Below are 14519 nucleotides of genomic sequence, written 5' to 3'. Positions count from 1 at the left end.
TTTTATTTCAAAAAGAATATACTGACAACAAGAAGATAATGTTCCACGTATAACTTAATTGAAAGGAGGATACATCAAAGGAGACCGGACAAAGCATATTTGATTTTTTTTCAAACATTATTTTCAACAAAATGGTGAGATAAAAGTTGAACAAATCCGTTCAAGTTATAATCTTGCTTATTTATTCACTAAGGCATTAACAACATCAACGTTTGAGAAGTTGAGATAAAAAATTGAAATGTGTCATTTCTGAAATATCAAGTGAAGCTTTCATTGGGGGGAGTGTAATACGTGTTATTCTCTTTTCCTTAATGATGGTTTTGTTCCAAGTTGGGTTAACCTGATAAGGTTTTTATCGAGGTAACATTCAAAGTGTTTGATGAGATGTGTGTACTATTTTTCCTTCACTAGACTTTTTCACACTGAGTTTTTCCTAGTAAGGTTTTAGCGAGGCATATTATATGACATCCAAGGGGGAGTTTTATAAATCTATTGTATTGATGTGAATTATCTATTAGATCTATAAAATAATTAATTGGTTTCATGTATAGGTGATTCCGAGGTGATTAGAACATTTAGGATAATCATGTCATCTACTAGTTTGATGACTTTTGAGAGTGACATCTCAACACTAAAAATAGAGATATCACTCACCATTTGGAAGACACACTTGAATAAGAAAAGTTCTCCCTTGTCTATACTTCTTGTCTTCTTCTTATTATATTATATCATTTTGAGCTTTCTTTTATAATAGTTGTTTATATATTATAAAACTATTTTGAAAAAGAATAACTATATTGGGAGAATCATCTTCCATAAACAAAAATTTTTAATGACTACATTGTGAATGCTATTATGTTTTGGTATGAGAGAAAGGGTCTTCAATTTATAAAGTTTCAAATTTTTCCTCGAAGAATAACTCAAATATGAAAGAAAATTATACTTTTCTTTTAGAAAAAAGTTAAAGAATTTATGGTAATACTTTGACTTTCCTTCAAAAGAAAAACTAAACTCACATGAGAAAATCAAGGTAAAATCCTAATAGAAGACTTGTGAAAAAAATATAGTTGAGATGGTAAAGTGTTTGATGATACTGTTCTAAGACAAATATGAATGAAAGTGGTAAAACAGAAGAAGACAAGGTTCAACTACATCAACAAGATCCAATAAATTCAAGAAAAATTGATGAAGTATCAAGAGATATTGGAGCGATTGGACGAATAAGATAGTTGAAAATCATATTTCTATTAGGCTACATTTCCTTGATGATTTCACAATTTCAAAGAAATGTGAGTCTTGCTCTACATTCTTGCTTATTTTAATTTTTCACTACATATTATCGTATGTGATATAATCATAGAGTATGTTATAAACTTTAGGGAAAATGCACAAGTACTCCCTCAACCTATGTTCGAAATCTCAGAGACACACTTATACTATACTAAGGTCCTATTACCCCTCTGAAATTATTTTATAAGTAACTTTCTACCCCTTTTTCGGCCTACATGGCACTAGCTTGAAAGAAAAAGTCAACCAGCGTTGGACCCACAAGATTATGCCACGCAGGCCGAAAAGAGGTAGAAAATTATTATAAAATAAGTTCAAGGAGGTAATTGAACCTTAATATAGTATAAGTGTGTCTCTGAGATTTCGAGCATAGGTTGAGAGTGTACTTGTGCATTATCCCTAAACTTTATAATAATCATAAAATATTTAGTTCTTTTTTCTTCTTTTTAGCTTTTGTTTTTGTATGCATATTGATGAGTGAAAAACTTTCTCATTATGTGTATTGTAAATATACTACCATATTTATATAAACAAACTACGCAAGAGTTATAGACCAAGTCCTGTACATATAATAACAATCCTACACAAACTAAGCCATAAACAAACAAATTTCATTTGTATTATTACCCTTCTTCATTCACCCTCAAGTTGAGCAGGGGTATGGACCACAATCAACTTGGATTTCAACTTAAAAAATCTTGATTTGGACAATGACTTTGTCAATAGATCTACAACTTGATCATGATAACTGACACACTGAACTAAAAAAGTCTTAGCACAAACTGTCTTGAACAAAATGAAAATCAATCTCCATGTATTTTGTATGAGAATGAAAAATAGGATTGATTATTAAGTATATAACATTCAAATTGTCACATCAGAGAATATGCGTAAAAGAGGTAAAGCAACCAATTTATCAGAGTAAAAACTCTACCCACATAATTTCTGAAGTTGCAGCAGCTAGTGCTCAATACTCTTCCTCTATGCTTGATCGAGATACCACCTTTTGCTTTCTTAATGATCATGTTATCAAATGATTACCAAGTATATTGCAAAATCATAGGTGGACTTTTTATTATCTACATCTCCCTGTTAGCATCGAATTCACGCGCACACACTTGATGAATGAAGAACACAAGAACTTTCAAGAGAAAGAGATGAGAGATCTAGAGAGAGAAATAGAAAACTCAATATTTCGTGGTAACACCCCGTGAGTAAACTTCCACGGCGGTGAGGTATATTTATATTAATAAATCAGAGTATTTTTGGTTACAGAGAATAAATAGAGAATAAATAGGAAAGCCTAAAATAGAGAATAAATAGGAAAGCCTAAAATAGAGAATAAATATGAAAGCCTAAAATAGAGAATATATATTAATCAGGCTCCACTACCTAACAATTCTCCCACTTGGAGACTGACTCAGTCATCCAAAAAATACATTCTCAAAAAAAATCTCTTCATCATCAACATCTTTACCGCACCGCAACATCTGTAGCAACAACTACAGAAGACCAACCGAGGTTTTACATAACCTCAGTTTCCCAACATCAACACATTTCGTCAACATGCCTTCCGGGTTCTTGTCATCCCAAAACCTGCAACAACACTCAACAGAATTCGAATAGAGGTTAACTTCACAACAGGAGAGAATATTTCAGCATAATCAATACCTTTCCTTTGTGAATATCCTTTAACCACTAAACGAGCCTTGAACCTTCTTTTGCCATCTGGTTCAGTCTTGATTCTGAACACCCACTTGTTCAGCAAAGCTCTCTTCCCTGCAGGTAACTCAGTCAACACCCACGTGTCGTTCTTCTCAAGTGACCTCATCTCATCATCCATGGCTTGCTCCCACTTGATCGAATCCTCCACCTGTAGGGCCTCATCAAAAGACTCTGGTTCCCCCTCATCAGTCAGCAATAGATAGTGTAATGAAGGTGAATACCTATCTGGTGCCCTGATGGATCTGGATGATCTCCTTAACACCTACTTAGGTGTAACTTGCTCCACTCAGATTTTTCAGTAGGAGTTGGTTGAGTATCTGCTTCGACATCTCTGGGGTTACTCTTCTCCAACTCAACCTCAACTCCCACTTGCTTTGTAATCTCTAGAACCTTCTGCTCTCTGTCCTTGTACAGGACAGACTCATCAAATGTCGCGTCACAATGTCTCAGGATCTTTCTGTTCTTGTCATCCCAAAACCTGTAACCAAACAAATCAGAACCATAGCCTATGAAGTAACACTTCACAGCCTTGGCATCAAGCTTGTCTCTCTTTTCTGGATCAACATGAACATAAGCAGTGCAACCAAAAGTCCTCAAGTGTGAGTACTCGAGTTCTTTTCCTGTCCACACCTCCTCTGGAATCTTGAACCCTAAAGGAACTGATGGTCACCGGTTGATCAAGTATGCAGCTGTGCTTACAGCATCCGCCCAAAGTGTTTTGGGCAGCCCACATTGTATCCTCATACTCCTTGCACGCTCATTCAATGTTCTGTTCATCTTCTCAGCAATTCCATTCTGCCTTGCCTTACCAGGAACTGTTCTCATCAATCTGATTCCCTCAGCTGCACAGAATGCCTTGAACTCTGATTTGTCATACTCTCCTCTATTGTCAGACCTTAGGCATTTGACTTTCAAACTGGTCTGATTCTCAACTTCAGCTTTACACTTCTTGAAAGTTGCAAACACATCTGACTTATGCTTCAAGAAGTAAACCCATACCTTCCTGCTGAAATCATCAATGAAGGTAACATAGAATCTGGATCCTCCAAGTGATGATACTGGAGATGGTCCCCAAACATCTGTATGGACCATTTCCAACCGCACTTTCTTTGGCTCTCTAGGAGTCTTTGTGAAGCTTACTCTTTTCTGTTTGCCCATAACACAGCTCTCGCAAAGACCCATATCAACAGACTTCAGACCCTCTAATGCTGCTTTTGCAACCAGCATCTTCATTCCTTTAGTACTCATGTGTCCAAGTCTGTTGTGCCACAGACATGAACCGGAAGCACCTTCAGCAACAGCGGCCATGTTTATACACCCTGCAGTGGTGTACAAGGTTCCAGATTTGGTGCCACGAGCTACTACCATAGCACCTTTCACGATCTTCCACGAACCTTTCCCAAACTCTGCTGCATATCCCGTGCTATCCAACTGACCAACAGAGATCAGATTTTTCTTGATCCCAGGAATATATCTGACATCCTCCAATGTCCACTGGTTTCCCGAGGTGGTCTTTATGCAAACATCCCCCTTTCCTTCAATCTCTAAGGCTTTATTGTCAGCAAGATATACTTTTCCAAAATTTCCAGATTTGAAATTTTGGAACAACTCCTTGCTTGGAGACGAATGGAAAGATGCACCAGAATCCAAAATCCATGATTCAATCGGGCTGTTCACACTAAGGATTAGAGCATCCCCAATGTCCTCTGCTGAATTTACAGAATCATTGTCATCTCCAAATTTCTGATTCTGTTTCTTCTTTGGCTTTGTACAGTTCGTCCGAAAGTGCCCTTTTTCTCCACAGTTCCAACAAGTCACGTTTGATCTGTTCAGGGATTTTCCTCGATTCTTTGATTTTGATCGACCATGTTGATTTTGGCCTTTCGTCTTACTTCTCCCCCTTCGGTCAACGCTGAGAGCACTGCCCGATGAATCTCCCACTTCTCGTTTGCGAATACTTTCGCTAAGAACAACATCACGGATTTCATCAAACTTCAGTTTCTCAGATCCACGGGAACTGCTAATCGCAGCAACAACAGTATCCCAAGACTCGGGCAGAGATGACATCAAAATCAACGCCTTAATTTCATCTTCGAAATTAATATCCACAGAATTGAGTTGACTCACAATCATATTGAACTAAACAGATCAGAAACGGATCCATTCTTAGACATCTGTAAATTGAACAATCTACGCATCAAATATACCTTGTTCATAGCCGATGGTTTTTCATACATGTTTGACAGTGCCTTCAACAGATCGGACGTAGTCTTCTCCTTCACGATGTTGAACGCCACGTTTCTTGACAAAGTCAACCGGATCAACCCTAGAGCCTGGCGATCCTTGAGTTTCCACTTCTCCTCCATCATGGATTCCGGCTTCACCCCGGTCAACGGTTCGTGAAGATCTTTCTGGTACAGATAATCTTCGATCTGCATCTTTCAGAAACTGAAATCGGATCCATCAAACTTCTCGATTCCAAGCTTCAAACTATCCATCTTCAGTGATCGTGTTGAATCTCCTTAGCTCTTATACCAGTTGTTAGGATCGAATTCACACACACACACTTGATGAATGAAGAACACAAGAACTTTCAAGAGAAAGAGATGAGAAATCTAGAGAGAGAAATAGAAAACCCAATATTTCGTGATAACACCCCGTGAGTAAACTTCAACGGCGGTGAGGTATATTTATATTAATAAATCAGAGTATTTTTTGTTACAGAGAATAAATAGGAAAGCCTAAAATAGAGAATAAATAGGAAAGCCTAAAATAGAGAATATATATTAATCAGGCTCCACTACCTAACACTCTCCCAATCATAATTTATATAGTCATGAAATAATGTAATGGATCATTGTAAAAGTAGCATGCCATGAGCTAATGAACCTTTGATATATAACAATACACATTTCACAACGACCCAATGAATATCCATATGATAATACATGAATTGAGAAAGCTTATTCACTGCATATACCAATCCGAACGCGTAAAAATCAAGCACTGCAACCCACCAACTATGCTATGATACAACATTGGATCATTGAATGGAACACAATCAGATGATGAGAGTAGATGATGGAAAAAATGAGATTGTTAATAGGGCTGCAAAAGTCCATCAAAAAATAACAAAGGAGATCCCCAGCATATTTCCTTTGAGATAATAATAATCCTTCATCAGTTATAGATGTTGCAATACCAAAAAAATAAGAAATATTCCAAAAATCACGTACTACAAATCTGATTGAAGTTGCGCAACCAAAGACTTAATACGAGTAGTGTTATTTTCAAGTACCAAAATATCATTTACATATATTAGACCAAAAAATTGTCACTTGGAGTAGAAACATAGTAGAAAGAACTCTGTGTCTTAGAACTTGAATATCCTAGTCAAGTGAGAACATCAACGAATATTTTGTTCCACATATAAGGAGCTTGTTTAAGGCCATATAATGATCGTTTGAAAAGACACACATGATATGCACGAGAGGGATCTACATTACAATAAAGAAAAGGGAAAAGGGTCTGAAAAATACTCCAACTTTGGCCGAAATAACTGTTACGATACAAAACTTTTTGAAGGACCTTTTACTCCTCCCCCCCCCCTCCTACACTTTTTAAAAGAGTATTTTGAAGGTATATTTGTGTCCACATGGACACATTACTATTTAAAATGATGCAATATTTATCATATCCACGTGATCACATATATACCTTTAAATACACTATTTGTAGGGGAGTAAAAGGTCCTCCATAAAAATCAGTGCCATATATAACAGAAACCCCTAGAACCTGAAGTCGTTGTACCAAAACTTCTAACTAAACAGCCTACGATTAGGAGATGTAATCCCCAAAACCACTAAAAAAAGTAAAGAGTCTGAAAGGTCTAAGTTCAAAGGGAATGGACTAAGATCCTAGATGAACCCATAGTAGCCTGAAGGAAGTGGCTCACCCTTGAACTCAACAAGTCAGTGATCTCCTTGTTGTGTTCTCTCAATAGCTGCCTGAAGATGTCGTGTACTTAATAAAGAAAGAGCAAGTGCAATATTAGTATACAAACCAATGGTGTATTGGAAAGATCATGTGACTATTCTTGTAAGTACGACATACACAAGTAACTACAACATAGTAAACAACACATATGCATAAAAAATAACAATTCACCAACTCATGCTCAATATATGAGTTTCACAATATTAATATCAAACGCAACGATCAATGATGGTTCTCTCATGGAACCCACACTTAAACTGTTAGTGTGTCGGAATATAACACCCGGTCCAATATGTGATGGAACATGACACTCAATCTAATTATGTGTCGGGACGTGACATCGATCCAATCAACCACAATCACAATCACAACAGTACCATAATGAATTATTTACACACTTGTATCGTACAATCAGGTAACATGTCATTTCATGCTACATAATCACAAATAGCCATTTCATTAGATTCATTTTATTTTGGGAAAAGACATAAATTCCCCCTTGAACTTGTACCGAAAAGTCATGATACGCTTAAACTGTCATAGTGATCTATTACACACCTATACTATTTAAAAGTGAATTTATTACCTTGAAACGTGTAACACCAGTCTCACATTATATGGTGTATTACACTCCTTGCCACATCAGTACTACGTCAGCGCCATATCATATATTATAATTATTTTATTTTATTTATTTTATTAATTGACTTTTCTTTTATTAACTATATTTTACTCTAATTAATCTCAAGTTGAATATTTTAATTCTTTAATAATTATATCTTCTTTACCTCTAAATTTCACCCATTTTCAATTCTCATTTCATCAGAAAATCATATTCGGACCCTGAATCCACCTTCACTATTGATTATGTTCTTCACCATTAGTATCACCTTCAATTCTTATTCTTCTTTGTCACTAACACCAAATATCACCACCACTTTTATCAATATCAATTTTTTCTTCTACTCCGCCTTCAATTATCTATATTAATTTTTTCCACCCGCCACCCATCACCACCAAAACCATAAATTTTCTATCACCACCAAACCCAAAAATCGATTAACAACAAAAGTTTCTTTAACAAAGTCAATTAAATGTAAAGGATTGAAACAATCGACGAAATTTTTTTGGATAAATATGATTATTCACTATCAAATCTATGGAAATTAACCTAATTGTGAATAAAAATTGTGCTTTTAGATTGTGATAAAACAAAATAAAGAAGTGTGATAAAATAACGGAAAAGGGCCTAAAATACCCTTGAAGTATTGAAAATGATATAAAATTACCCTTCATCCACCTATTGGCTCCAAAATACCCTTATCATCCACCTTTTGGTTCAAAATTGACCACTTATTTAATTATTTTAAAATTAAACTCTTTATATTTTTTAAAATACTTGGCATTCAACTATTGGTTATATTTTAATTTATTAATATAATTTATAAATCAACCCACTACCCACTCATTGCTAACTAAACCCCACCCAATTAATAATCCAATTATAATATCAAAATCGCCATAAAGACTACTAAAACACGATGAAATACATTCCTGAAAATGACATCCAAAATTATTCGAGTCCGAATTTAAGCCCCAATTAAATTTAGGTTGAGCCGCTTATTTAGGAGGATACTTTCAATAGAATTCTCTTTCAAGATTGAATTAGAAATTTATGATTAAAGTTAAAGAAGTGATACATCCCGAACTAATTCATGCACTTCTTTAAAATATAATTTTATAAATATTTATGATTTGTTTTAAAACCTTCAATATATTATTTTGAAAAAAAGTTACCTATGAAGTAATATCACATAATTGAGACGTAAGAATAATTAAGATGAAAATAGTCAGACTTTAAGTTTATCGGTGATTTTTATTTAGACACTTGAATGTATGATAATTTACTACTGTAGATATTTTCACCTCAAATTTTTAAAAACACTCAATTGGTGGTAGCTTTTCTGTTGTTGCATTAATAATGTGATGGGTTTATTAATTTGGAGGGGTTTAATTAGTAATGGGTTGGTAGTGGATTGATTTATAAATTAAACTAATAAGTTAAACATAACAAATAGTTGAGCACCACGTATTTAAAAAAATATTTAAATAGTTTAAATATAAAACAGTTAAATAAGTGGTCAATTTTGAAACAAAAGGTGGATGACAGGGGTATTTCGGAACCAATATATGGGTGAGAAGGGTAATTTGGAGCCAATAGGTGGATGAAGGGTAATTGTGTACCATTTTTAATACTTTGAGGGTAATTTAGGACATTCTCCGATAAAATAAAGAATGAAAAAGAAGAAGACAATGGGTGGGGTGTGAAGAAGAAGAAGAAGACAATGGGGGTAGAAAAGAGGATTATAATTTTTTTATTACTTTTTTTCCAAATTGACGCGCCTATTTTTTATTTTTGTTTTATCAGTTTGAGGGGGCTAGAAAATTCATTTCTAAATAATATGTGTAATAGGTCACTATGAAAGTGTAAGCGTGTAACTGACTTTTCTGGATAAATTTAAAGGGAATTTATATCTTTTCCCTTTCATTTTAATCTTTTCACCTACATGCATGAATACAATGGAGCAGTTAGCATGAATATTTAACACTGACAGGAAATCAAACCATTACCTACCTCGAACCAAGCCTGAACACTCTTAAGAAACTTGAGCTTTCCTTTTTCGGAGTCTCTCATCTTGTTCTTGGTCTAAAAAAATAATTAATGCAAAAGATAAATAATAATGACCTAGTTTACTTGGATTATATCCAAATACTAACCCTTGGCCAATTTCGTGATCCTAACACCCACCTTGGGCTTTTTTCTACCATTAAATTCAAGCCAAAATCCTTTCCACAGACAAATAACAAGGATTTTAAGTTCTAAGAATAAATTTACGAATTAGGGAAGTAATTGACTTACCTTTAGCACGAGAATTAGTGAAAAAAAGAAGAAATAACCCTAGGTCGCCCTTTTGCTCTCCAAGAATGAAGTTTGCAAAAATATAATATTCATGAGATTTTTTCCATTTTTACTCGCGACTGGCCCGCCATGGAAGGAATAATCCCTCTATGGTGGATTGCATAGAGACAGAGACTCAAACTTTATGTTCCAATTATCCAATTTACAACACACTCTCAAACTTGATGTTCTAAAACCACCCTTTCAAGCTAATATCAATTACAGGAGTTTTACTCGTCAAAATTCGAATATGTAAAGTCGAACATGCTCCTTATCATCTTGGCGATCCACTTAAATGATAAAATTCATAATCAAATCCCTCATCCATTTCCTGATTACCCTAGACCTCACCTGAATCAAATTTTGTCCAAGTCAGACCTAGGCTAGAAATTTCATAATTTCAAAAGTTTTTTGGCCCAAATTCCTTCCCCATTGGATTATCCATAATGATGATAACAAGCAGTTACACCTAAAAACTAAATTCACCAAAAGAAATATTATGTCGTTTGCTAATAACGCAGTTAGTGTATAAACTCGAAGATTCACTACACTCAAAATAATAGATGGTAATGCTTGGCGAACGGTAATGTAGGATGCATAAGTCAGACATGTATGCCAAACATAAAGAGAAGTTGCAAAGGAAGTTGGAGAGGGTATTTTTTTCATTGAAAGGGAATATTGTCCACTATTAGTCCACATTTTATGTAGTGGTATCCTTGTTGCCAAATCCTTAAAAATGATTTGGAAAGGATTCAACAGAAACAATGTCAGATTTAAAGCGTGGACCAATATGAGATATTGGTAATTTAGAGTCACGACCTAGAGTTAATTCCTTGATACTTTGATAGTCCGAGTAAATGCCAAGGTTATCAAGATTAGATGATGCATGGTGCCACTATCCATCAACAAAATTTGGGTAGGTGAAGGTATTTGCTAGGTTGTCAAGAAACTTGAGTGCTAGTAGATGTCTTGGGTGGTGGGTAAACTCATGCGATATGAAATTCTTCTTCAGAATTGTGAAAAATAAATATGGACATATTGAAGGTTGAAGATATGATGCAAATAGTACTTTCAGTATATTGTGCTATGGGAGCTATGACATTAAGACTATCATCTCTCATTAGTTACCATTCTTCATTGAATAATAAACCATATAAATCATCAAACGAGATATTATCAAAATACTTTTAATGCTTATGAGGCTAACAATCTAACCTTTTTTAATAATGACAGTAAGTTTCCCATAAATAAAATTCAATAAAAAAATTATAAAACTTCCCTGAGGCTCCCCCTGTCGATTTGCATGTCTTTTGGGTCGTTGAGAGTTTATTGAGACTCTCCTTGACTGGAGTGCACCTGTATCTGATGGAATATTTTTGTGGGAAGAGTTCTCCCCATTTGGCATCATAAAAAACATAATCGACAGATAACAGTTAATATCATAACAAGAAAATTAAAATAGTAGTAGGGAGGTGAACAGTCTACCTCTTAAAGAGTCTAGAACAAGGAAGTTTAGGGACACACCCCTATTGAAAATAGTGTAAAACAAAACAGTAGACCACAATCAGTGATAACAAAGAAAGTACTTAAGTGTGTTGAGCACGTTCCTGCAAAAACATTGTAAGAGCTCTCAATATTTCTTGCAAAAGAGGAGTACGAGGTCTGAACATTCACAACCAGTTCTGTGTTGGAGGAGCTGACTCATGAATTCATAAAGTCGACTTGATTCATCAACAAATTCAATGTGGCAATTCCATCCTTCTTGAGACCAGTCAGTGCAAGATGTAATTTACTAACATCAGTAGTGGTATCTTTGTTGAGCCAAACAAGTTTATTTGTGGTGCAGAGAAGTTGTTCAAACTTGTCTTCCAGCGCAGTGAGTCATGCCTTGATTTCGTTGGAGTCCTTAAGGAGAACAGCAATAGAGTAAACACATCCCGAGTACGTTAACAGATTTAGATCTTGCCTTGACTGATTCCTTCTTAAGCCATGTAGTTCCAACAAGTACATATCCTATACTTGAAAAAGTGTGGGTATCATATGTTGCGATGATCTCGAGAAGCATTAAAGTTGAGAGATCAACAAGATGATCCACAGAATGTGAGAAATCAAAAGACCATAAGGCAGATTGGCAGTCCCATTAGGGTCAGTAGCACTTACCATCATATATTCTTTGAACCAGGAGGCCCAACTGATCCTGTAATTTTTCAACAATCAGTAAAGAACAAAGACATCATGTGTGGTGATTTTGTTGAGTTAACCCTTACGAGGAAGGAGATAAGTAGCCACAATATGAGCAAGAATACGATTTTCAAAGCACAACGATGAAGGCCAAAAATCAGAGAAGTCAGAACGGGTTCAGCCACGACCATTTTCGCACCTTCCACAGATACTTCAAAATCAGTGTTCCACACACCATTCATATATGGAATATCCCCTGAGAACTTAGTACCAAGCACATCCTCCAACAAACGATCATTCACAACAATTTGACTAACTAGGACGAGGGTTTCGAGTTCTCCACAATCAGGTGAAACACAAAGATTCACATAGAAAAATGAACAACATCTATATACAAATTATTACTACGGAGAGTAAAAATTAGACCAAGTTTTTGGGCTTTAAGAAAAGTACCTACAGAGAACTGAGAATCCTTCGGTTGGAAGAGACTGATGACTCGTTTGGGGACAATGGGTCTGCTCTAGAGTGCCTCAAACTTGATCTTCTGTTCAACTCCCCAGAATTTTTGCATGTATTCACCCGTCATAGATCTAGAAGGAGAAGACCAGTGTTTCTTTGCATCCTTTTTAGTAGAGACAAAGGATCTCTTCTTAGAGCAGGACCAAGACCATCGAGTAGCATCCTCTGAAGATTCAGATGAAAGAGAGATGGTATCACATCCGAAGAGATCGGAGGTGTTGCCTGAATCAGTGCTTTTGGATGCCATGGAACGGGTTCTGGTCATAGAGAAATAGGCAAGGAGAGAAGGGAAAAGAGAAGCGGTAAAGAAGAAAGAAAGAGAGAGGGACGATAAATAGAACTGGCGAGAAGATGAAGTGTTTAAGGGGATTGAAGGGTTTTTGACGTGATTGAAGAGATGGGAAAGGAATGTTGTACATACGCAAACATTTGTTAGAGGGAAAAATGAAGTAATAAAGGCAAAAAATCATGTAAAAATATCAATTAGACAAATTATTTTGAATACCGAAATGAAGTAATAAAGGAAACAAAATCTTTCTTCCAAAAGTGGTTTTGTAAATATGTCAACTAATTGATTTTCAAAATCAACAAACTCAACCACAAAATTTCCATTTTCAACATGATTATAATGTCAATATGCTTGGCCCTAGAATGACGCACAATATATTTTGACAAGCTAATTGCACTAGTATTACCACAATAAATAGGAACATCATCATATGACAAATCAAAATAAAGTAATTGATGCATCATCCATAGTAATTGCTTACCGCAACTTCTCATTGCTAGGTATTCTGATTCGGTAGTAGAAAGAGCAACAAATGTTTGTTTCTTGCTATGCCATGATATTAGGGATCCTAGAATCTGAAATGTTCTACTTGTACTTTTTTCATCATTTTTGTCACCTGCAAAGTCAACATCTGAGAAACAAATTAAATCAAAATGGGATGAGTGGGATACCATAGTCCTAATTCCGATCAATAGTGAATGATGCACTTGACTACAAAGAGATCTGATTCTTTAGGGGCGGATTGAAATCGGGCGCATTTGCAAACACTGAACATAATGTTAGGGTGACTGACAGTAAGATATAGTAAGTATCCAACCATGCCACGATACATTTTTTCATCCACATCTTTTCCTGGAGCGTCTATTTCAAGGCATGTGGATGAACCCATAGGAGTTCCAAAAGCTTTTCCCTTTTCAAGTTCAAATTTCTTTATCGATTCTTTTATATATTTGGTTCGACTGATAAATGTACCATTTGTTGAATGCTTGATTTGTAATCCAAGAAAGAATGTAAGTTCTCCCATTATACCTTTCTCAAATTATCCCTTCATAAGATATACAAAATTCTTGCACAAATAGGGATTAGAGCTATCAAAAATAATATCATTGACATAAATCTCTACTATAAAAATGTAAATACCATATCTTTGTATAAAAAGAGTTGTATCAATTTTCCTCTTTGAAAATTATTTTGAAACAAAAAGGTACTTAGTCACTTGTACCATGCTTTTGGAGCATGTTAGACACCATAAAGAGCTTTGCAAAGCTTATAAACAAAATCAGGGCAAGAGAGATTCTCAAAATCGGGAGGTTGTTTAACAAAAACTTCTTCTTTTATGAAACCATTTGAAAAGACGTTTTTCCATCCATTTGAAAAAGTTTAAAATGCTTAAAGGATGCATAAGAAAGTAAAAACGAATGGATTCTAACCTTACAACAGGAGAGAAAGATTCATCATAATCAATACATTCCTGTTGAGAGTAGCCTTGAGCGATCAATCGAGCCTTATTACGAATAATTTTCCATTTTTATCTAGTTTGTTGCGAAACACCCATTTTGTTTT

General features: G+C 35.2%; 1 long non-coding RNA gene across 2 annotated transcripts; it reads right to left on the bottom strand.

The window, feature by feature from the left end:
* Nucleotides 1-5888: 5888 nt before the first annotated feature.
* Nucleotides 5889-13150, bottom strand: LOC114074494. Of its 2 annotated transcripts, none has more exons than XR_003574924.1 (2): nt 9929-13150; nt 5889-7035 (listed from the first exon to the last, which is right to left on the bottom strand). It is a non-coding gene; the product is annotated as an uncharacterized LOC114074494 (long non-coding RNA). The 2 variants fall into 2 exon arrangements; XR_003574925.1 differs by having other exon boundaries at nt 5889-6168.
* Nucleotides 13151-14519: the final 1369 nt, after the last annotated feature.

This window comes from Solanum pennellii, chromosome 10 (assembly GCF_001406875.1).
Source record: "Solanum pennellii chromosome 10, SPENNV200".
Taxonomy (NCBI): domain Eukaryota; kingdom Viridiplantae; phylum Streptophyta; class Magnoliopsida; order Solanales; family Solanaceae; genus Solanum; species Solanum pennellii.
Note: the sequence above shows the minus strand (reverse complement) of the source record. Positions and strands in the feature narration are given on the sequence as shown.